The 23,933-nt window shown below is 46.1% G+C and overlaps 1 long non-coding RNA gene across 2 annotated transcripts in view; it reads right to left on the bottom strand.

Annotated features, from left to right (window-relative positions):
• LOC139360534 (uncharacterized) overlaps positions 1 to 21,328 on the bottom strand; it is a 114,424-nt gene extending 93,096 nt beyond the window's left edge. For both annotated transcript variants that reach the window (XR_011617982.1, XR_011617983.1), the window contains exon 1: positions 20,016 to 21,328. This is a non-coding gene — a long non-coding RNA (uncharacterized lncRNA). The remainder of the gene's footprint in view (positions 1 to 20,015) is intronic.
• Between the last annotated feature and the right edge of the window lie 2,605 nt (positions 21,329 to 23,933).

Raw genomic sequence — 23,933 nt, 5'->3', positions numbered from 1 at the left:
TATTCCTTTGACTTGACACATGGACATTGATCTGCTGACAAAGATTCTTTGCTTGGCCATATGTTATTTTGTTTGTTTTGTTTTGTTTTGTTTTTGAAACAGAATCTTGCTCTGTCGCCCAGGCTGGAGTGCAATGGTGTGATCTCAGCTCACTGCAACCTCCACCTCCCAGGTTGAAGCCATTCTCCTGCCTCAGCCTCCTGAGTAGCTGGGATTACAGGCACCCACCACCATGCCGGGCTAATTTTTGTATTTTTAGTAGAGATGGGGTTTCACCATGTTGGCCAGGCTGGTCTCAAACTCCTGACCTCAGGCAATCTGCCCACCTCGGCCTCCCAAAGTGCTGGGATTATAGGCGTGAGCCACCATGCCCAGGCTTGGCCACACTTTAGACAGGCTCCTGAATCTTGTGCTAGGCCCATCTAAGACCCAGTTTCAGGGAAGAACCCTGCTAAGTGAGTTTAGCAGGAACCCTCCACTGTTGACATCTCATCCCCTTTGATATCTGACTGGATTCCTCCTGTCACCCGGGACTGCCTTCAGCAGGAATCCTGAAAGGTCAGTTTAACCAGCATCGCCCTTATCTCTGAAGTTTCCTCTTAGTAATTTTCTAGCCACCGCTCCCGACCCTGCTCCTTGGCTGTGAATTCCCACTTTCCCTGCTGTATTCGGGAATTAACCCAACCTCTGTTACCAACCGCAAGCCCCTGTGGCAGCAGTCCCCGTACCCACTGCGGTGATCCCAAATAGAGTCCGCCCATTGTCACTGAGCCGTTTTTTCCCAAATAAAATTAAAGTCTGCCCGTGTCATTGAGCCGTTTTTTTCCTTTAGCACCTCAGAAGCAAATGCAGGCATTTTTCACTCCCTCCTGCTTTCAACCTTGCCAAATACGCACCTCAAAGGCAACCCAGGGCCTCTATAAGGGGAGCTGTTGGGGACAGCAGTATTTCAAAGCGATTCCAGGTTTGAGATCCAGAGGCTTTTCTTTCACCCCAGGGTAATTCACCGCGATAAGATTAGGGGGTGAGAGAGAGGTATATGCTATTCATCTGTAAAGTGTTAGCAGGGTCATGGCAAAGGGGGGCCCTAGGGCACCTCTCTGGGAGATGGATTCTCTTAAACTGTGTGCTCCATCCCCCGTGGGGATGTGCCAGCCTCCTGGGTTACAAGTATCTTAATTTGAAGGTCACAGCTCCAGCGACCTTCAGACCTCTGATTGATTTGGGAGCCTCCAGCCCTCTGGCCTACTCCGGCTCTCCTGGGAGGCTCCTGGGCTGCCACACCAGACTCAGGGACGCCAGGAGCCTCTTGTCCTTAATCCCTCTGGCTGCCGGGCCGGAGGCCCTTGCAAGGCTCAGGAAGGAGGTTTGCTCCTTTGACCTCTCCATCTTCCACCCCAGCAGAGGAGGGGTAGCCTGAGACCCCTGCCTGACACCAAGAGACGGGATTTCTATCCCAGTGGGGTACAGGGAGTGCAGAGCTGGAAAGGGGAGAAAGAATCATTGCTTCCATATCCAGCAACGGGGGAGGTGTTGGCCCCATTAAGGTTTCCACATTCAGGAGGGGGTTGCAGATGCAGACCCCGCCTACACTCCCATCCCCTGCTGGGGCAGGTGACCCAAAAACCCCATTTCCAGCTGCAGTGGGAAGGATTCAAGTGAGAATCAAAAACCTCCTAACTCCTCCCTACCTCCCTCAGCCTCAGTATCCCCAGTCGCCTAGAAGGCCTCAGCTTCCTGCACACCAGAGGAGGGGGAATGGAGGGAGAAGCAGAAGGTTCCACCCCATTCACCCTGCAAATCAAAGATCAGGGAGATTCCCAGCCCCAGTACAGAGCCAGCCCTCTGAGGGACCAAGAGACAAGGTCTGCCTGTCCCGTAGGTGCCCCATCACAGGACAGTGGCAGGCAGGTCTCCTCTGGAAGCTTCGTCCCTCCCTTCTGGTGCCGACCAGAAGAATTCAGAGACCTTGCCTAGGGACAGTCAGGTGTAAGCCATAAATAATAATATTCTGTTAGACATCAGCAACAGAGAATCCACTCATTCAACAAGTATGTTTCATGTTTGTGCCCTGGGCACTGTGTTAAATTCTAGGAAGTCCAGGGGAGCCGGAGACATGTCTGTTTTCTCCTGGAGTGGATGGAATGGGGTGTGGAAACTGACAAACAGAATCAAGAATTTTTTTTTTTTTTTTTTTCCCGAGACAGAATCTCACTCTGTCACCCAGGCTGGAGTGCAATGGCCGGATCTTGGCTCACTAGAACGTCCACCTCCTGTGTTCAAGGGATTCTCCTGCCTCAGCCTCTTGAATAGCTGGGATTACAGGCACCCACTACCACGAATAGCTAATTTTTAAATTTTTAGTAGAGACAGGGTTTTGCTATGTTGGCCAGGCTGGTCTTGAACTCTTGATCTCAGGTGATCCACCCACCTCAGCCTCCCAAAGTGCTGGGATGGCAGGCGTGAGCCACCGTGCCCGACAAGAAAATTTTTAAAATAAATGGGGTTAGGCAATGACATGCTTTAGGATCTGACACCAAGCACAGGCAACAAAAGTGAAAATAGGCAAATGGGACTATATCAGATGTAAAATGTTTGTGCCTTAAATAACTCAACAATTGACAGAATGCAAAGACAGCCTATGGAATAAGAGAAAATATTTGCAAATGATACATCTGATATGTGGTTAATATTGAAAATATAGGCCGGGCGCGGTGGCTCAAGCCTGTAATCCCAGCACTTTGGGAGGCCGAGACGGGCGGATCACGAGGTCAGGAGATCGAGATCATCCTGGCTAATATGGTGAAACCCCGTCTCTACTAAAAATACAAAAAACTAGCCGGGCGAGGTGGTGGGCGCCTGTAGTCCCAGCTACTCGGGAGGCTGAGGCAGGAGAATGGCGTAAACCAGGGAGGTGGAGCTTGCAGTGCGCTGAGATCCGGCCACTGCACTCCAGCCTGGGCGACAAAGCGAGACTCCGTCTCAAAAAAAAAAAAAAAAAAGAAAATATATACAGAACTACAACAACTTAACAAAAAAAATCAAATAACACAATTCAAAAATGGGCAAAGAGCTTGAATAGACATGTCTCCAAAGAAGATATACAAATGACAAACAAGCACATGTCCATTATTAACCATTAAAGAAAAGCAATTCAAAACCACAATGAGATACCAACTCATACCTATCGGGATGGCTACTATCCAAAAAAAAAAAAAAAAAAAAGGAAAGTATTTAAGCCGCCTGTAATCGCAGCACTCTGGAAGCCGAGGTGGGCGGATCATGAGGTCAGGAGTTCGAGACCAGCCTGGCCAACATGGTGAAACCCCATCTCTAGTAAAAATACAAAAAATTAGCTATTCGTGGTAGTGGGTGCCTGTAATCCCAGCTATTCAAGAGGCTGAGGCAGGAGAATCCCTTGAACACAGGAGGTGGAGGTTCTAGTGAGCCAAGATCCGGCCATTGCACTCCAGCCTGGGTGATACAGCAAGACTCTGTCTCGAAAAAAAAAAAAAAAAAAAAGGCGGCAATGTGGAGAAATTGGAACCCTGGGGCACCATTGGTGGGAATATAAAAGTGGTACAGTCACTTTGGAAAATGGTATGGCAGTTCCTAAAAAAATTAAAAGTAGAATTACCTTATGATCCAGCAATTCCAATTCCAGGTATTTACCCAAAAGAAAACATGGACTCAAAGAGACATGTGTACAGCCATGTTCCTAACAGCACTATTCACAATAGCCAAGAGGTTGAAGCAGACCAAATGCCCATCAACAGATAAATGGACAATGGGAATGTGGTATGTGCATACAACGGAACATTATTATTCACGATAAAAAAGGAAGTGTTGTGAGATAACAGGACTGAACCCTGAGGACATTATGCTAAGTGAAATAAGGCAGTCACAAAAAGATAAATGTCATTATCTCACTTATACAAAGTTACTTACGAATCAAATTCATAAAAACAAAAAGTAAAATGGTGGTTACCAGGGACTGGGGTAGGAAGCAATGGGGAGTTGCTTTTTCATGGTTAAAGAGTTTCCGATTTGCAAGATGAAAGAGTTCTGGAGACCTGTTTCACAATAACGTGAAAATACTTAACATTACTAAATTCTACACTTAAAATAATTAGGATGGTAAATTTTATGTTATGTGGTTTTTACCACAATAAAATAATTAACGAAGATCATAAAACTGGGGAACTTGCTGTTTCCTCAGGAGTTTCTACACAGGAAGGACTTCAGAGGGTAAAGAGAAGGGAAGGTGAAGCTGGTTTGTATATTGCTTTATAAATAACTTTGAGGAGACACAAGTTGTCCACGCGAAAGAGTGGGGGTTAATTACGGGGATGAGGCCACCTACAGCACGACAGACATTGCTGGAGGGTGACCGAGGCTATTTCGGCTCAGGTCTCAGAAAAGTTCCCTTCAAGGAAGTGACATTTAAGTTGAAGGAAGCCTAAATGATCAGTCAAGCAAAGATCTGAGGGAATAACATACCGAGAAGTGAGAAGACAATGGAGAGAAAAATGTTGGAGAGGGAGAAAGAAACCCTGTGTGGCTGAATAAGCCAGTGGAGAGGTGGGAGGAGGTGACTCTGAGCTAGGGTAAGGTTTTCGTAAAGGTAAAAGGTCCACAGGAATACAGGAATGCTGCAATTCATAGTAACAGCTATGACTATTATTTCTTTTCTTTCTTTCTTTTTTTTTTTTTTTAAGAGTCTCACTTTGTCGCCCAGGCTGGAGTGCAGTGTCATGATCTTAGCTCACTGCAACATCCACCTCCCAGGTTCAAGCGATTCTCCTGCCTCAGCCTCCAGAGTAGCTGGGGCTACAGGCATGTGCCACCACGCCCAGCTGACTTTTGTATTTTTAGTAGAGACAGGGTTTCACCGTGTTGGCCAGGCTGGTTTTGAACTCCTGACCTTGTGATCTGCCCGCCTTGGCCTCCCAAAGTGCTGAAATTACAGCATGAGCCACCGCGCCTGGCTGACTATTATTTCTATCATTATTATTGTCTTGTTGATTTCCAGGGAGACAGACTGAAATTAGGGTGGCCATTACAGGTTGAGCATATCTAACGGGAAAATCTGAAATCAGAAATACTCCAAAATCTGAAACTTCTTGAGTGCCAGCATGATGCCACAAGTGGAAAATTGCAAAGGGTTACAGTCAAAAAAACAGTCAAAACTTTGTTTTCATGCATAAAATTATTAAAATTATTGCATAAAATTACCTCCGGTCTATGTGTATAAGATGCCTATGAAACATAAATAAGGCCGAGCATGGTGACTCATACCTGTAAACCCAGCACTTTGGGAGTCCAAGGCGGGCAGATCACCTGAGATCAGGAGTTTGAAACCAGTCTGGCCAACATGACGAAATCCATCTCCACTAAAAATTAAAAAAAAAATTAGCCGGGCATGGTGGTGGGTGCCTGTAATCCCAGCTACTCGGGAGGCTGAGGCAGGAGAATCGCTTGAACCTGGGAGGTGGAGGTTCCAGTGAACTGAGATCGCGCCACTGCACTCCAGCCTGGGAGACAGAGCAAAACGACTCCGTCTCAAAAATAAATAAATAAATAAATTTCATGTAGAGATTCAGGTTATATCCCCAAGATATATCTCATTATATAAATGCAAATGTTCCAAAATCTGAAAAAATCTGAAATCTGAAACACTTCTGGTCTCAAGCATTTTGGATAAGGGATATTCAACCTGTATCCCCTGAGCCTCCAAACCCTGGTTCCACCACTCACCAGCTACAGGCCTGGCCCCCGCCTTGGTGAAGCTTATCGTCTAACAGGGAAGACAAACACCACATCAGAGAGGACAGGATGTTTGAGCAGCACGGAAGAGGTGACCATTCCATGGTGGGCTGGTAAATGTTTAACAACTAGCTCTCAGGGGAACAAAACCATGCTCTGTAGAGTCTGCCCATTTCCATGGTGCAAATATTCCCGCTGTGGTTGACTTCAAGCTAACAATGTGATATCACCGAACGTGCAGTTGGGAAGAGATGAACAAAATTGGATCTCATGAGGCTGGGGAAGCCACCACTGGGGCTACCCCTATTCTGAAGGGGATGGGAGGGAGGCGTCAGAGGTCTCCTGGGAGGAAGTGTCCTGAAAAGTGCAGGCAGAACAGGAAGGAATGGCAAGGGGGAAGTGTTTCAAGCCAAGAGGTCCACAGCTTGAAGTCTGGCTACTAAAAGCGCAGCCTCCAAGAAGTGCAGAAAAACAAGAGCATGACAGCAGAGACACAGCCCGTTTTGTTTTTTAATGGTGGAATAATACAGGTAACATAAAATTTACCATCTTAAACTTTTTTGTTGTTGTTGAGACAGATCCTTGCTTTTGTTACCAGGCTGGAGTGCAATGGCTTGATCTCAGCTCACTACAACCTCTACCTCCCGGGTTCAAGCGATCCTCCTGTCTCAGCCTCCTGAGTAGCTGAGATTACAGGCATTTGCCACCAGGCTCAGAGGAAATGACAAGAACTGGTCTGGAGAAGGAGCTATTTTGAGGCATGAGAGACAGGATTCTCTGGGTGGTGGGATGTGGAGCCTGGATGTGGAGAGCACTGAGTGCATCCCTGAGTCTTCCCAGGCACTTCCTTTCCCCAAGACATGCAGGTGGGACTTTGGATCTCCAGAGACTTTTGAGGTGAGTGACCAGCCAAGGTTATCATCTGAAAACAAGAAATCAAATCCTTACAAAGCAGGAAGACCAGCTCAAGTAGGACAGGCCTGGGAACAGCATGAGGCCATCTCTACTCTCCTCTGGGGAAGTGGGGCCCCAGGAGGCGAGCTGGGGAGGCGGCTGTAAGAACCAATCTCTCCTGGAGGTGAGAGCCGGGAGTGCCCTCCATTCCCCAGTTGCCAGGGGGGACGAGGGCACCTGCTACCAGCCTGCCTGGATTTGAACAACCTGGGACCCCCACCAGGCCTCTGCTGGGGCAGAGAGCTTGTTCTCAGCTTGTGGATGCACAGGGTGGTTCTCCATGTTCTAACTAGGAGGACAGGACGCTAGGAAGACATGACCCCAAGTCCCTGGAGCTAACAGCATCCCAAGGCGAAGGCCAGAGCACGATTTACCCATCGGTTCAATATTCTCCACTGTCTTTGCTCAAGAACATTAAATCTTACCAGTAGCTACTACCCTAGGCGGGAGGGTCAGGCAAGCAGTGTGTGGGAAACCCAGAACGCGGAGGATTCACATGGGACAGATTCAGGTCCTACAGAGAACACACGGCATGTGCCCAAAAGCCAGGTGTAAGGACTTCAACTCTCACAGTGGAGGAAAGAAACATCTTCCCGGGAAAGCATAGAAAGCCTACCAATGCAGGAGTCATCTGTAACCATAAAGGTGGCGTATTTACTTTGCCAAAGCACAATGATACTAGTGTTCCATTATGGCCTGAATTGTGGCACACCTCCCACCCCCACCTTCATATATTGAAAGTTCTAACCCCCAGTTTTTCAGAATGTGGCTGTATTTGGAGACAGGGTTGTTGTTGTTGTTGTTATTATTATTATTATTATTATTATTTTGATATGTAGTTTTGCTCTTGTCACTCAGGCTGGAGTGCAGTGGCACGATCTCGGCTCACTGCAACCTCCACCTCCCGGGTTCAAGCGATTCTCCTGCCTCAGCCTCCTGAGTAACTGGGATTACAGGCGCCCAACACCACACCCGGCTAATTTTAGTATTTTTAGTAGAGACGGGCTTCTACCATGTTGGCCAGGCTGGTCTCGAACTCCTGGCCTCAGGTGATCCGCCCATCTCGGCCTCCCAAAGTGCTGAGATTACAGGCGTGAGCCACTGTGCCTGGCCGATGATAGGGTCTTTAAAGAGGGAAATAAAATGTGGTCATTCGGGTGAATCCTAATCCATATGCTGCTATCCTTTTAAGAAGAGGAGACCAGGACACAGACACACACAGAGGAACAACCCTGTAAGGACATGGGGCAAAGGCAGCCGGGTATCAGCCAAAGAGAGGCCTCAGCAGGAACCAACTCCAGCAACACCTGGATCTTGGACTTTTTGCCTACAGAACCGTCAGAAAATACATTTCTGTTGTTTAAGCTACTCCGTCTGTGGTCCTTTGTCACAGCAGCCCGAGCTAACACAATTCAATATCTGAAATAAAAGAACAATGCTGAATCGATTTCTTACCATAATAAGGAAGGGAGAGCTATGCTAAACCGGCAGTCTCTGGGCAGAACGGTCTGGTTTGATGGAGGGTGTCGGGGCAATGTGAAGTTCAGAGGTTGTGGGGCTTCCATAGACATCAAAGGGTTGACATCATCTGCAGGACGGTGATCTCTCGAGTGGGACCCTTGTGGACTGGCTGGCACTCACAGACGTGTGTATCAGAGGGAGTCCCTCCAACCAAATGATTGTTTGGCCTGCAAAGGCGCGTTCACTGAGGCGGGCTGCCATGGGTCAGTTGTACGACCTTAAAACTGATTCTGATAGCTCCCTGTTTCCCTGGCTGCTGACTAATCTATCTTCTCCTAAGCTTGGGAGAACTTGCTTATTCTCCACGTTTTTGGCAATTGGGGCCCCCACGAGACTGTGAGCTCTGGGAAACGTGAAGGAGATATAAATTGTTCGTCTAGGTGCATTCCTGGACAGGGCGTGTGACTGGCCTAATGTGGGCACTCCATACATATGGGGAATTAGTATTGTTCCTCGCTGGGTGCACATCTGGGGAGTGGTCATCTGGGCTCCCTGAATAAGAATGGCGGGGTCAAAGGGTGTGCACGCTTTCAGCTTTAGTACCTGCAAGCAGAAGAAGGAGAGCTGGAAGAAGGTGGGGCCAGGACAATGAGGATAGAGGGTCTACGAAGGGACAAGAAGAAGCGTTTTTGCACCAGGCGTGGTGGCTCACGCCTGGAATCCCAGCACTTTGGGAGGCTGAGGCGGGCGGATCACAAGATCAGGAGTTTGAGACCAGCCTGGCTAACATAGTCAAACCCCATCTCTACTAAAAATATAAAAATTAGCTGGGCATGGTGGCAGGCACCTGTAGTCCCAGCTACTTGGGAGGCTGAGGCAGGAGAATCGCTTGAACCAGGGAGGCGGAGCTTGCAGTGAGCTGAGATTGGGCCACTGCACTCCAGCCTGGGTGAAAGAGTGAGACTCCGTCGCAAAAAAAATAAAAATAAAATAAAGAAATAAAAACGAAAAAAGAAAAAGGAGGTAAAATTGGCAGCCACAGGAAACGGATTGGCTGAACTTGGGGCAGACAGGAGCACTTAAGAACTCCAGCTTTATCTCTGCCTGGGGCGACTGACAGGGAACAGGTTTGTTCAGCAAGCAAAGAATTTCAGGCAAAGCCAATGGCCTCCACCCTCTGAGAAGAAAAAAGGCAATTCTGGAGAGGGAAGAAAGGCTGACCAAGCAGGTCAGGGTCACGAGCATCTCGGGGCCTTCTCCCCTTGCTGCCCACCCTGAGAACTATGAAGTCTCTAGAGAGGCAGAGGAGAAAGAGGGGGATGAGCAGATACAGCCTCCCCTGGCAGCATCCTGACTCACCTTCTATGGCCCCCCTCCTTGCCCCTACTCAGAGTGGAGACAGAGGAGGTCTGTGTCCTGCCTGCCTTGACAGTTTCTGCAGCTTCCTGCTGGGGTCTGGTTCTTCCCAGGCAACCCAATGTACCCATGACCAGTATGTTTTTTGGAAAGGTGACCTTGGCTGTATGTGATGAACATATGGGAAAGGGGCAGTGAGGAAGCAGATACAAGGAAATGGTCATTCTTGAAGAGGGAAGAGATAACAGAAGCTTGGTAGCTAAGGAAGGTGGCATGGGGAAGGAGGCAGTGGGAGACAGGTGTGGACAAACCAAGGCTTCTGTTGGAGATGCAAGTGATGGATTTGAGGGGGCAGAAGGACCCGAGATGTCCCCAGTCTTCTGACCTGGTGAGTGGGTGGGTGCTGGCACCCTGAGCACATCTGATTAACACTGAAAAAGAAACAATTCAGAGTTTGGAGTCGAAGGACTGAGACCAACTGGAACCAGACCAAAGTGGAAATGTCCAGTGAAAGCAGGATTCATGCGTGACCAGAGGCTGGAAGAGGGACCCGGACTAGAGGAACAGGAGACATTGAGAAAAAGATGGCAGATCTGCACAGGGTCCAATCTAAGGTGCTGGAATCACTAGGAGTGATGTGGCACTAGGATTTCTTCTGCTTTTGCTTTAAAATAGGGACTTAACCTTCTGCAACTGTGGGAGGTGGCTCAGCAGTCGAGCTTAGCCCTGGAGCCTGTGTTTGGCGCTGGTGCTGCCGTTGAGAAAGGAAAGCGAAGAAGAACAAGTGCAAATGGATCTGGGAGGTCTTGCCAGCACCCATGGAGATGAATTGGAACCTCCATCAGTCTCTCATGGCCTGTGAGGATGCGGCATTTTGCAGGAGACCCTGGAGTCCTTCAGTGTGAGCTAAAAACATGCAAACAGCCCAGGAGAAGCTAGTGGTGTAACCACCCAAAAGTTTCTTCCCATCTGCTGCACAAATAAAGATCATGGTATTGCAGTAAAGAAACAATTTAATTAATGTGAGGCCAGCCGCACCATACAAAAGATGGAGTTATTACTCAAATCAGTCTCATCAAAGGTTTGTAGGTTGGGGGTTTTTCAAAAGTAGTTTGGGATAAGGGGCGGGGGTGGTTATGCAATGGGTGGTTGCTGCTGATTAGTTGGGTCAGAGGTGAAATCATAGGGAGTTGAAACCATCCTCTTACATTGAGTTGGTTCTGGGTATGGCCACAGGAGCCATTGTGGATGGGTCTAGGTGGAGCCAGGGGTGTCAGACATGCAAAAAACCTGAAAAGATACGTCAAAAGGCCAGTCCACAATAGCAATGTTACCTGCAGGACCTCCAGAATAATGGCTGGCAATCTTTAAGTCTACACCTTAGCAGAATTCAGTCTTCTCCCCTCCCCTACTCTGGTGGTCTCTCATTAGCTTTACAAAGGTGGTCGAGTTTTGGAGAAGGGCTGTTATTACTTAAACTATAACCTAAATGCCTCTCAAAGTTAGCTCAGCCTAAGCCCAGTGATAATTAAGGTAACTTGAAAACTAAAGGCAAGAGGAGGGTTGGCTAGATCAGATCTCCTCCACTGCCAACATTTTCTCACTGATATAATTTTTGCAAAGGCAGTTTCAGTGGGAGCCAGGAATGTCCCCACGGGCCACAAGGTGAGCCGGTAGCTAGCAGGGACATGCATGAGCTGCACAGTACCTGGTCCAACTGTAACCTCTAAACACACACACCCCCCTACACACACACACACACGGTACCTGGTCCAACTGTAACCTCTAAACACACACACCTCCCCCCCACACACATACACACACATGGCACCTGGTCCAACTGTAACCTCTAAACACACCCACCCACCCACACAGCACCTGGTCCAACTGTAGCCTCTAAACACACACCCCCCGCCCCCACACACACACACGGCACCTGGTCCAACTGTAACCTCTAAACACATACACCCCCACACATACACACATACACAGTGAGCTGGCAGCTGGCAGGGACATGCATGAGCTGCATAGCACCTGGTCCAACTGTAACCTCTAAACACACACACACACACACACACACACACACACACAGAGCACCTGGTCCAACTGTAGCCTCTAAACACACACACCCCCATACATACACACATACACAGTGAGCTGGCAGCTGGCAGGGACATGCATGAGCTGCATAGCACCTGGTCCAACTGTAACCTCTACACACACACACACACACACACACACAGCACCTCGTCCAACTGTAACCTCTAAACACACACACACACATACAGCACCTGGTTCTACTGTAACCTCTAAACACACACACACACACACACACAAAGCACACACAGCTGCCACTCCACCCATGCGTTCTCCATCCCAGGCAAACACCTCTGGTGGCCAAGCCCAGCCAAGAACCGTAACAGAAAGCGGACTCTGTGAAACATCACTCTGGTTCTGCCAAGTTGAGCACAGCACTGAGCCACCACAGGCAGCATTCCAAGCCACACCAGCGGGTAAAATCTCTACAGTGTCTTTGCCTAGAGCTCTTTAAATTGCCAAATCATGATATTCCCAGATGAGTGATGTGGGTGTTCCTACAAGGGGGCCATTTAAAACTGGAAGAGTTGGACTGGAATGGAATTAGCTTAGGTGAGGACATGAATGTGTATATCTCTGAAACTCTGGGGTAATATACTCCTTGGGAAGCCAAGAGGCAAAAATGTGTTCCTGGCATGGAGGATGAGCTTACAAGGTAGGTGTCATTTATTTATGTGGTTTTTTTTCCCGTTTTTTGTTTTTTGTTTTGAGACAGAGTTTTGCTCTTGTTGCCCAGGCTGGAGTGCAATGGCGCGATCTTGGCTCGCTGCAACCTCCGCCTCCCAGGTTCAAGCGATTCTCCTGTCTCAGCCTCCCGAGTAGCTGGGATTACAGGCACCCGCCACCACACCTGGCTAAAGTTTTGTATTTTTAGTAGAGATGGGGTTTCACCATGTTGAATGGGCTGGTCTCGAACTCCTGACTTCAGGTGATCTATCTATCTCGACCTCCCAAAGTGCTGGGATTACAGGTGTGAGCCATTATGCCCGGCTTATTTATGTGTTAATGTTTAAAAATTATTTTTAACTGTGGCAAAAGATATATAACACAGGCTGGGCACAGTGGCTCATGCCTATAATCCAGCACTTTGGGAGGCAAAGGTGGGCAGGTCACCTGAGGTCAGAAGTTCAAGACCAGCCTGGCCAACATTGTGAAACACCGTCTCTACTAAAAATACAAAAATTAGCCAGGTGTGGTGGTGAGTGCCTGTAATCCCAGCTACTTGGGAGGCTGAGACAGGAGAATTGCTTAAACCCGGGAGGTGGAGGTTGCAGTGAGCTGAGATTACGCCACTGCACTCCAGCCTGGGCAACAGAGCAAGACTCTGTCTCAAAAAAAAAAAAAAAAAAAAAATATATATATATATATATATATATGTAACATAAAATTTACCATCTTAACCCTTGCTTTTAAAAAGTGTTGGAGACAGGATCTCCCTCTGTTACTCAGGCTGGAGTTCAGTGGTATGCTCATAGCTCACTGTAGCCTCAAACTCCTGTGCTCAAGCAATCTTCTCGTGGCCTCTGACTGTAGCTGGGACTAGAGAGGCACACACCATCATAATTGGCTCTGGTTTCAATTTTCTGTAGAGTTGGGGCCTCACTATGTTGCCCAGGCTGGTCTTGAACTCCTGGGCTCAAGTGATCCTCCTGCCTCAGTCTCTCAAAGTGCTGGGATTCCAGGCATGAGCCACCGTGCCTGGCCCTGTCTTAACCATTTTTAAGTGTACGGTTTGTCTACACAAAGAGTCAAACACTATGAAATAGTTGAAGAGATTTATTCTCAGCCAAATCTGAGTGACCATGACCCGTGACACAGCCCCCAGGAGGTCCTGAGAACATGTGCTCAAGGTGGTCGGGGTGCGGCTTGGTTTTACACATTTTAGGGAGGCATGAGATGGGGGGGTGGCTTCCAGGCTACAGGTAAATTTAAATATTTTCTGGTTGACTTTGTCTAAATACCTGGAATCTACAGAAATAAAATGTTCAGGTTAAGATACAAGATTGTGGACAAGTTTTTTTTTTTTTTTTTTTTTTTTTTTTTTTTTTTTTTTTTTTTTTTATGGAGTTTGGCTCTTGTTGCCCAGGCTGGAGTGCAATGGTGTGACCTTGGCTCATCGCAACCTCTGCCTCCCAAGTTCAAGTGATTCTCCTGCCTCAGCCCCTCAAGTAGCTGGGATTACAGGCATGTGCTACCACACCCAGCTAATTTTTGTGTTTTTAGTAGAGACGGGGTTTCTCCATGTTGGTCAGGCTGGTCTCGAACTCCCGACCTCAGGTGATCCGCCTGCCTCGGCCTCCCAAAGTGCTGGAATTACAGGCGTGAGCCACTACGCCCAGCCCCAAGGTTCTTCTGAAGCCTTATAGTGGCTGCCCTTAGAGACAATAGATGACAAATGTTTCATATTCAGACCTTTAAAAGGTGCTAGAGTCTTAGTTAATCTCCTCAGGATTGGGAGGGCCTAGAAGAAAAAGATCTAGCTATGTTTTTAGAGATTCTTTACAGATGCGAATTTTCTCCCACAAAGGGCAGCTTTCAATGGCCATTTCAAAATATGGCAAAGAAACATGTTTGGAGTAAAATATTTTGACTTTCTTCTTCGTTATGCCAGAGTCAGATGAGAAAGTACGTTACGATATATAGGGTTAAACAAAACCTATCTGATGAGAATTTATAGTTTGTAGGGCGTGACTTTCCAGACCCCTTAGATAGGAATTTGGGCAAGATAAAAAAAATCAGAGCTTAATCCTCAAGTTCAGTGACATTAAATACACTCACATCTTTGTGCAACCATCACCACCATCCAGCCCCAGAACTCTTTCAACTTGAAAAACTGAAACTTTGAACCCATTAAACAACAGCTCCCCATTTCCTGCAGCTCAGTCCCTGGCACTTACCATTCTACTTTCTATCTCTATTAATTTGACTACTCTAAGTACCTCATGTGGAATCATACAGTACTTGTCCTTTTGTGACTGGCTTCTTTCACCTCACATAACATCATAATGCTCATCGATGTTGTAACAAGTGTCCGAGTTTTCTTCCTTTTTAAGGCTGGACAATATTCCATTGTATGGGTAGACCACACTGGGTTTCCATTCATGTTTTAATTTCAAGACATCATCTCCAGAGACAATTGCCTCACCTGGTTTTTAACCAATACATTCCTAATCCCTAGAAAGAGTCTGATGTAGTTTTTGTTTTTTGTTTTCTTGTGTGTGTGTGTGTGTGGTTTTTTGTTTTTTTTTTTTTTTTTGAGACGGAGTCTTGCTCTGTCGTCCAGGCTGGAGTACAGTGGTGCAATCTCGACTCACTGCAACCTCTGCCTCCCAAGTTCAAGCGATTCTCCTGCCTCAGCCTCCCAAGCAGCTGGGATTACAGGCAAGAGCCACCATGCCCAGCTAATTTTTTTGTATTTAGTAGAGACAGGGTTTCACCATGTTGGTCAGACTGGTCTCAAAGTCCTGACTTCAAATGATCAGCCCGCCTGGGCCTCCCAAAATGCTGGGATTACAGACATGAACTACCACGCTCTGCCCACTGCCTGTTTTTTTTTTTTTTCTTGTTTTTTTTTTTTTTAAGAGACAGAGTCGGCCGGGCGCGGTGGCTCAAGCCTGTAATCCCAGCACTTTGGGAGGCCGAGACGGGCGGATCACGAGGCCAGGAGATCGAGAGACGATCCCGGCTAACACAGTGAAACCCCGTCTCTACTAAAAAATACAAAAAAACTAGCCGGGCGAGGTGGCGGGCGCCTGTAGTCCCAGCTACTCGGGAGGCTGAGGCAGGAGAACGGCGTAAACCCGGGAGGCGGAGCTTGCAGTGAGCTGAGATCCGGCCACTGCACTCCAGCCTGGGTGACAGAGCAAGACTCCGTCTCAAAAAAAAAAAAAAAAAAAAAGAGACAGAGTCTTGCTCTGTTGCCAAGGCTGAAGAGCAGTGATACAATCATAGTTCACTGCAGCCTTGACTTCCTGTGCTCAAAGGATCCTGTTGCTTTTGCCTTGCTAGTTGCTTACAGGCTTATGCCACCATACCTGGTTAACTTTTAAAAATACTTATGTAGAGATGAAGTTTTGATACGTTGCACAAGCTGATCTTGAACTCCTGGGCTAAAGTGATCCTATCCCCTTGGCCTCCCAAAGTGCTAGGATTATAGACATGTGCCACCATGCCTAGCTAATTTTTCCATTTTTAGTAGAGACAGGGTCTCCCTATGTTGCACAGGCTGGTCTGGAACTCCTGGGCTCAAGCGATCCTGCTGCCTTGGCCTCATAAAGTGCTGGGGTTATAGGCATGAGCAACTACACCTGGCCTCACGGCCTGTTTTTGTATGGCTCAAGAGCTAATAATGGTTTTAGTATTTTTAAATGGTTGAAAACAAATCCAAAGAAGAATATTGTTGATGTGACAAAATCATCTGAAATTCAAATTTCAGCGTCCCAAAATAATGTGGAACATAGCCATGTTCATTCATGTACATATTGTCTATGGCAGGTTTTACACAAAATGGTAGAGCTGCAGAGTTACGACAGAGACTGTACAGCCCACAAGCCTAAAATAGTCATTGTCTGGTCTGTTCCTGAAGTTTTGCTAACCACTGCACTTGATTATAAGTTCCAATACAAAAGGCATCAATTTAGTTCAATACAGTATCTCTTATACCTCGCACCATGCCTGACATGTTATATACGTTCCTGTGTATTTCTTATGTAAATGAATGTGGATCTGAAGCTTGCCCCATACTCCTCTGGCCTTACTGTTACTGGTTCTTCACTTCTCTGCTACCCTAGTTGAGTACAAGGTCCTTAATGGCTATGATCATGCCTTGTGCACCTTCTCTTCTACAGAATCTTACCCAGGGAAGGGGTCAGTGAATGTCTGAATGGGTTGGTCCAAGCATTTTGAATCCAGGCAAGTATATTCTTCAGTGAACCCTGGAGAGCTCATAAAACCTCGCTGTGGCTCAGAGGAAACATTCCTCTATACTGTGGACCTCCATGTTTTCATTCCATGCTCTCCAAAAACTCTCCTGATTTACCTTCATTTTGAAGCAGTTAACAAATCCACAATCTTTCAGTTCCTGCAAATAATTTCTTCTCACTCATTCCTTTGTAAATCACTAACAACGCTGGCTAACATTTATTGAGAATTTACTATGTGCTGAGCACATTACATGCATTATCTAGTAGAAGCTTAAAACACACAGTGGGATGCTCTTTCTTGATTTATTCAGATAGGCAAAAAAGATGGCTATAGGCCAGACACACTTCAGACCAGTTTAGCATCCCAGCAAAGGGAATGTTATTTCTCATAATTCCCAAGGAAAAGTCCCAGGTAAGTAAGTCTCTGACTGGCCCATTGGAGTCATGCACCCATTCCTGAACCAATCACTGTGGGCATAGCAACAGCACGAAGTGACCAGGCCTAGGTCAGAGGCTAACCAGTTCTCCGTAGGAAAGAAGGCTTCTGTGGCAGGAAGCCTGTGGAAGGCGTGTTGGGCAGAAAAATTACAGAGATCTGCAACAACATAAATTGTTGATGAGATCAATTATATCTGATGAGATCAATTATATCTCTGGCATTTTCAGTTACTTAGGCCAATAAATTCTTCTTTTTAAGTCAATTTGAGTTTAATATCCTTTTTCTTCTAACTAAAAGCAAATGAATTCATTTATATATTTTCCCTCTCTTTCCATCAGAATGTAAGTTCCATGAGAACAGATACCAAGTCTATTTTGTTCCCTGCTGTCATCCCCTTGCCTAAAATAGTGCCTGGCACCACAGTAGCTGCTCAGTAAATATTTGCTGTTTTGTGATTATCTATTTAATGTCTGACCTCAATCCCACCAGGATCATTTCCATGCAGCTCAACGATTTGTTTTGAACTCATCTGTGAGTCCCTAATACATGTCTCACACATATGGGACCTCAGAGTATATTGAAGAATAAACAAATGTCTCTTCCACTGAATTCTAAGAAACAGGAAAATAGAGACTCTGGTTTGTTTGTTTTTTTTCCTTTTTTTTTTTTTTTTTGAGACGGAGTCTCGCTCTGTCCCCCAGGCTGGAGTGCAGTGGCGCGATCTCGGCTCACTGCAAGCTCCACCTCCCAGGTTCACACCATTCTCCTGCTTCAGCCTCCCGACTAGCTGGGACTACAGGCACCCACCACTACGCCTGGCTAATTTTTTGTATTTTTAGTAGAGACAGGGTTTCACCATGTTAGCCAGGATGGTCTTGATCTCCTGACCTTGTGACCCGCCCACCTCGGCCTCCCAAATTGCTGGGATTACAGTTGTGAGCCACTGTGCCCGGCCAACTGTGTCTGTTTTGATAGTAATTACATCTTTGGGATCTAGCACTGTTTGAGATGCAGAAGTGCCCCCAATCATTATTAGTTGAATAATGACTAAATACATTTCAATAAATGGTAAGTATGCATAAAGTTTATGTCACCAGTGTTTGAAGCAGTTTCTGAAGTGAAAACTTATGAATTCATGGGGTCTGCAGAGGTTTACGTAGACAGCTTTTGTTCTTTTGCAGAGACTCCATCCAAGGACAGATGTTGACACAGACAAAATTCTTGCATAAACCATTGATGAAGGAATAGAAGGCTTTAGGGCTTCGAGCAGTCCTTCCCATCCCCCAGCCAGGGTAGGCTGACGTCAATTGTTCTGGCTTATTCCCTTTCAAAAACCCTTAGCTCTTGTTAGCTACAGAGGCAGGTTCAGTTTGTTACCATAGAAACTGCAGCTGGAGTGGGGAAGGGGAGGGAGGCTGAGGAATGGTCAGACACTGGAATTTTCCAGCTCTGGAAGCAGATTATATGGAATAGAAATCCGAGACCAGCAGCACACAGTCAGTTCTCAATAAATAATAATTATTTTATTTATGTATTTATTTTTTTGGCACAGAGACTCACTCTGTTACCCAGGCTGGAGTGAAGTGGTGTGATCTCTGCTCCCTGCAACCACCCCCTCCCGGGTTCAAGTGATCATCCTGCCTCAGCCTCCCAAGTAGCTGGGACTACAGGGTAGTGTCACCACACCTGGCTAATGGTTTGTACTTTTAGTAGTGGCAGGGTTTCACCATGTTGGCCAGGCTGGTCTCAAACTCCTGAGCTCAGGCAATCTGCCTGTCTCAGCCTCCCAAAGTGCTAGGATTACAGGCGTGAGCCACCAAGAGGCCATAATACATATTTTTTGGGGTGACAGTGAAAATATTAGAACTTGGACAAGTAAACTCCTATCTCTGAGCTTCTTTCTGCACTTATAAAATAAAAATAATCACCCTACCGTGTAGGAGGTTTCAGTTAAGATGATGTAAATATAACACTTACCACACACTTTATAAAACACAGTTTCTCAAGTGTAGTTTTCTGACCTGCTTTAGAATTGTTTGGAAGTACTTATATACAAATTCTTTTCTCCTCCAGTTCTTTTTCTAAGAGGCACACAATCATTTTTCCTCCCCACCTTAACATGTCTTCTAAGTTGCTAAATAAAATATAGGACACCCAGCGTATCCAAACGGGACAGAACTTATGCTAACAAATTATTTGTTTAGTTTATCTGAAAATCACATTTGACAGGGTTATCCTGTATTTTTTATTTACTAAATCTGGCAACCCTACTTTTCACACTAGGTCACTCTGAGACAAATCAAAAGCTGCTTGTTATTAGCTAATCTATTCGTTTAACAGTAGCTAATTATTAGCGAATCTATCCGTTAACAGTAACTCAGGGTGCCTTTTTCAAAGACTCCAGTCAGTCATTTGAGAAATACTCGAGGAGCATCCGTTCCATGCCAATTACCATGCAAGGCACAGAGGATACAGCACCTACACTCATCACTGGCTGCTCTCTCAGAGCTTTCATTCTGGTCATAGAATCATGCATCTTTTCCCCACAACATAACGAAATCTTGGAGGCCGAGGCAGACGGATCACTTGAGCCCAGGAGTTTGAGATCAGGCTGGGCAACATGGTGAAACTCCATTTCTACACAAATACAAAAAATAAAATAAAATAAAACATTAGCTGCGCGCAATGGCGCTTGCCTGTAGTCCCAGCTACTCAGGAGACTGAGGAGGGAGGATCACTTGAGCCTGGGAAGTTGAGGCTAAGTGAAGCCGTGATCACACTACTACACTCCAGCCTGGTTGATAGAGCGAGACCTCCCTGTCTCAAAAAAACCGAAAAAAACAAAAATATTATGAAATTTCAAAATATTTCAAAATATTAAAAATATAATGAAATATAATTCTAAAATTGAAACTTAATAGAATTCTAAAACTTGTTTTTTAAAAGATTACCTCACTGTCTAGATCACAATGTAAAAATAACGTGTCCAAATGCAGATTTCTCCAAGCTCTATCACAGACCTTTGGGTATAGCTGACAGACGTCCCACGTTTGACCCGTTTGACGCGTTCTCCTGTTTCCCAGTCGGCCGTGAGCTCCCTGAGGGCAGGGCGTGTGTCACCTCACACACGGTTTCCCCAGGCGTCCTTGCTCACGGCCCTGCACGGCGCGCATGCGCAATACCCGCGGCCTCGTTGACCGGAAATGCTTCCGCCTGGGTCTCACCACAACAGTCCTCTGTGACCGGAGCTCGACTGAAGAGAGCTGCGACTCTGAGGACATAGTCAATGGAGGTCATGGTTCTACTGACCAACTCCTTCAGAGCAACCGGGAGAACAAACCACGACGGTGAACGGGCGAGATTCGAAGGCGGGTGGGGTGCATGCGCAGAGGGCCTGGGACTCTGGCGCAACTGGGCCGCTGAGGGCTGGAGGCTCGGCGTCTTCCTGAGGTCAGCCAGGTTCGTGGGCTCGCGCCCCGCGCCTCTTCGACACACAGACTTCCCCTCTCGGGGAGATACCTCCGATGTCCTCCAGACGGAAGTGCTGGGGCTTCCAGTCTGCGCCAGGCTGCAGGCCTCGCGCTGAGACCCAGCCCGTCGTGATGAGGCGTTACCCAGGTGACCTGACCATCACAGGCCTCATTCGCCAGACGTGGTCTCTTCTCTGCCGGTCCCCACCAACGGCTTCCAGCTTCGCCGCTAGAGGCTTCGAGAAAGGCGAGCAACTTCCCGGAACGGCTGCTGAAGTCTGGGGCCCATTCTACGCTAGCGTTTCTCAGAACTTGCTATGTCCGATTATTAGCATTGATTTGACTGGGAAAAAACCTGTGAGACGGCTAGCACGGAGTATAGGAAATGGCTTTCGACAAGAAGCGGTAGCTGGGGTACCCAGCCTCTTTTAGACAGTTTTGTGGAGATGCAGTTTACGTCAAAATGTACGCAGTACACAACTGAGTATTTTTTAGTAAATTTGTGAGTTGTACAGCCATCACCGCAGTCCACTTTTAGAATGTTTACGTCAACCAATCCCACCATCCCCAGTTCCCTCGAGCCCATTTGAGGATCGGCCCCAGGCAAGCACTAATCCACTTGATGCCTCTTGAGATTTCCCTTTTCTGGACGTTCCATGAAAACTGAATTGTACAATTTATGATCTTTTGCGGCTGGCTTCTTACCTTTAGCATAACACTTCTGAAGTTCATCCATACTGTAACGTTTATGTGGAGTTTGGTCTTGCCTCTTTTAGAGGAAGATAGTTTTGGTTCAGAACTGCTTTGCTGAGTGAATCGTGGAGACTGTTGACATTGTTTGAAAGCTGTAGGTATACCACGCACCCCTTTATCCCCTTAAGTTTGACTGAGTTTTGTCAATTTCTTTTTTCCCTGGATTGAGCATGTATAATTAGGATTTTCAGACTTATTAGCTGAAAGTCTGTTACGGATGCCGGGTTTGTTCCCTTGCTAGCTTGGATTTGGATCCAGGCCCTCTTGCTTGTGTGATTTTGGACAACCGTTCAACCTCCTTATGGTCTTAGTCTACAGGGGATACTTATTCCTAGTTTAAATGAGTTATTGCATGGGAAATGTTTAGTGTCTGGCACATAGTTCAGCTAAAAATGTTAGCTATCATTATTTTGCATGGTTTTTTTATTTTTAATGGTGTGTTTTTTGTTTTTTTTAATGGTGATGAGTTAGAGATGAGTGCTATTGCAACCCAGTGGGCTAGGGTATTAAAACTTGCTAAGTCTGTTTTCTTATGACCCAGATCAATTTGTGGCACATATTTATTTGCTTCCTGGGAGTTGGTAGGAAATTTATACAGCTCACCAAGATTATTTTGATAGTTACTTTTGGTACTTTATATATTTTCAGTAAATTATGTATTTCCTTATATTTGCAGATGTATTAGATAAAAGTAAATGGTGTGGTGTTAAGACTAATCTCTGGAGGGCAGAAATGAGGGTTAGAATGCTGAGCTCTATGTGGAGCATTGGGCAATTTGTTTAACATCCCGAGGACCCAGTTTCATCCGTGGAATTGGAAAACAATGGCACCCTACCTTCCTGGTTGTCAGGAAGATTAAATAGAAATCTTCTACTTAACCACAGCACCTGGCAGCATAGGGAAAGTTCCATAACTGCCAGCTGTTGTTATTTCCATTCTGCAGAGTTCTTTCCAATTAAAACAGCTTAGGGATTGTAAACCTCTGTGAACCAGTTAATTAAAATGAACTGGGAAGCCCTCCACTGTTTTCTAGGCCTTGGAACACTTTATGGAACGGAGACATTATTTGTTCCTTGAAAGTTGGAGGTTAGTTTCCATTCCTACTCCAGTCACCTTTTGAGGCCATGCTTTCTCTTGCTTTTTCCCGGGGAGGGGGTGGAGGGGGGGACGGTACTTTCTGTGTACTACTCCTCCATTTTAATAAGAGTTTTAAATATGATAACAAAGAGGGTCAGCAAATCTTTTCTGTAAAGAGCCAAACAGCAAATATTTCAGGCTTTGTGCGATATACTGATGTCTTGTCAAAATTACTCAGCTCTGTCCTTGTAGTGTGAAAGCGGCTGTAAATAAATGGGTGTGTCTGGGTCCAATAAAATACAGCCAGTGTTATTTATGAACATTGAAATTTAGGTTTCATTTAATTTTCTCATGAAATACTTTTTTTCCAGCCATCAATTTTTTTTTTTTTTTTTTTGGAGACGGAGTCTCGCTCTGTAGCCCAGGTTGCAGTGCAGTGGCGCCATGTCCGCTCACTGCAACCTCCGCCTCCCAGGTTCATGTGATTCTCCTGCCTCAGCCTCATGAATACCTGGGACTATAGGTGTGAGCCACCACGCCTGGCTAATTTTTTGTATTTTTAGTAGAGACAGTGTTTCACCATCTTAGCCAGGATGGTCTCGATCTCCTGACCTTGTGATCCACCCACCTCGGCCTCCCAAAATGCTGGGATTACAGGCGTGAGCCACTGCGCCCGGCCCATCTATTTTTGATTCAACCGAATTTTTGTGTGTAGGCTGTGTGAACTGTATAAAAATACAGCAGACTGGACTTGGCCTGCTTGCTGTAGTTTGCTGACCCCTACCATAGTATTTCATGACATAGTGACTAGTGGTGTGATGTAGAGTCAGAAAGACATGGGTTTAATACAATTTTGGGTCTGATATGTGTTAATTGGGTGTATTTGGGCAAATTAGCACATCACTCAGCCTCATGGTCTTCATCTTACAATAGGCAGTAAACTTACCTACCTTTTTGGTTGTCAGTTGGAATAATACATATGAAGGGAGTCAGTGTGATAATCCACAGTGCTAGGAGTCCAGTGACTCATATATTAGCTATAGCATATTCTTTTTTGAGAGTTGGTTGTGTAGATTTAAGTGCTGGAGAGTAGAGCTAGATGACTTGGTTTTTAATCCTGGCCACTTTCTAGCCATGTGACTTTGTGCCAGTCATCTACCCTCTCTGTGCCTCCCCTTCCTCATCTGTAAAATAGGGATTATTAATAGTACCTACCTTAGATAGTTGTCATGAAGATTTAAGAAGCTAACAATTACAAAGTGCTCAGACACATTCCTGGTACATACACATTCTTATGTCAAAATAAGGTACATTTGGGGTTGAAAATCCGTGTGCTTTCTTCAAATGAAACACTTTTGTCTCTTTTTGCGGAAATTACACAATTTATAAAGCATAACAATTATTTGTTCTTTGGAAATGTGAAGAAAGTTGCCTATAAATGGCAAAGGCTTGGAGAACTTTTTGAGGAAAGTACTCCCCTGACATTTGCCAAGTTTTTATTATCTCCCTTCCTTTCAAGAATGATCCATTTCATTATGGCTTTCAAATGTAATAGCCTAGAAATGTACCTAGTGGTGGTTGAGGGCCGAGGCTCAGGAATCTAACAGATTTGGGCTTGATTTCTAGCTCTGCCACCCT

This window comes from Macaca nemestrina, chromosome 20 (assembly GCF_043159975.1).
Source record: "Macaca nemestrina isolate mMacNem1 chromosome 20, mMacNem.hap1, whole genome shotgun sequence".
Taxonomy (NCBI): domain Eukaryota; kingdom Metazoa; phylum Chordata; class Mammalia; order Primates; family Cercopithecidae; genus Macaca; species Macaca nemestrina.
This window is presented reverse-complemented; position numbering and strand designations above follow the sequence as displayed.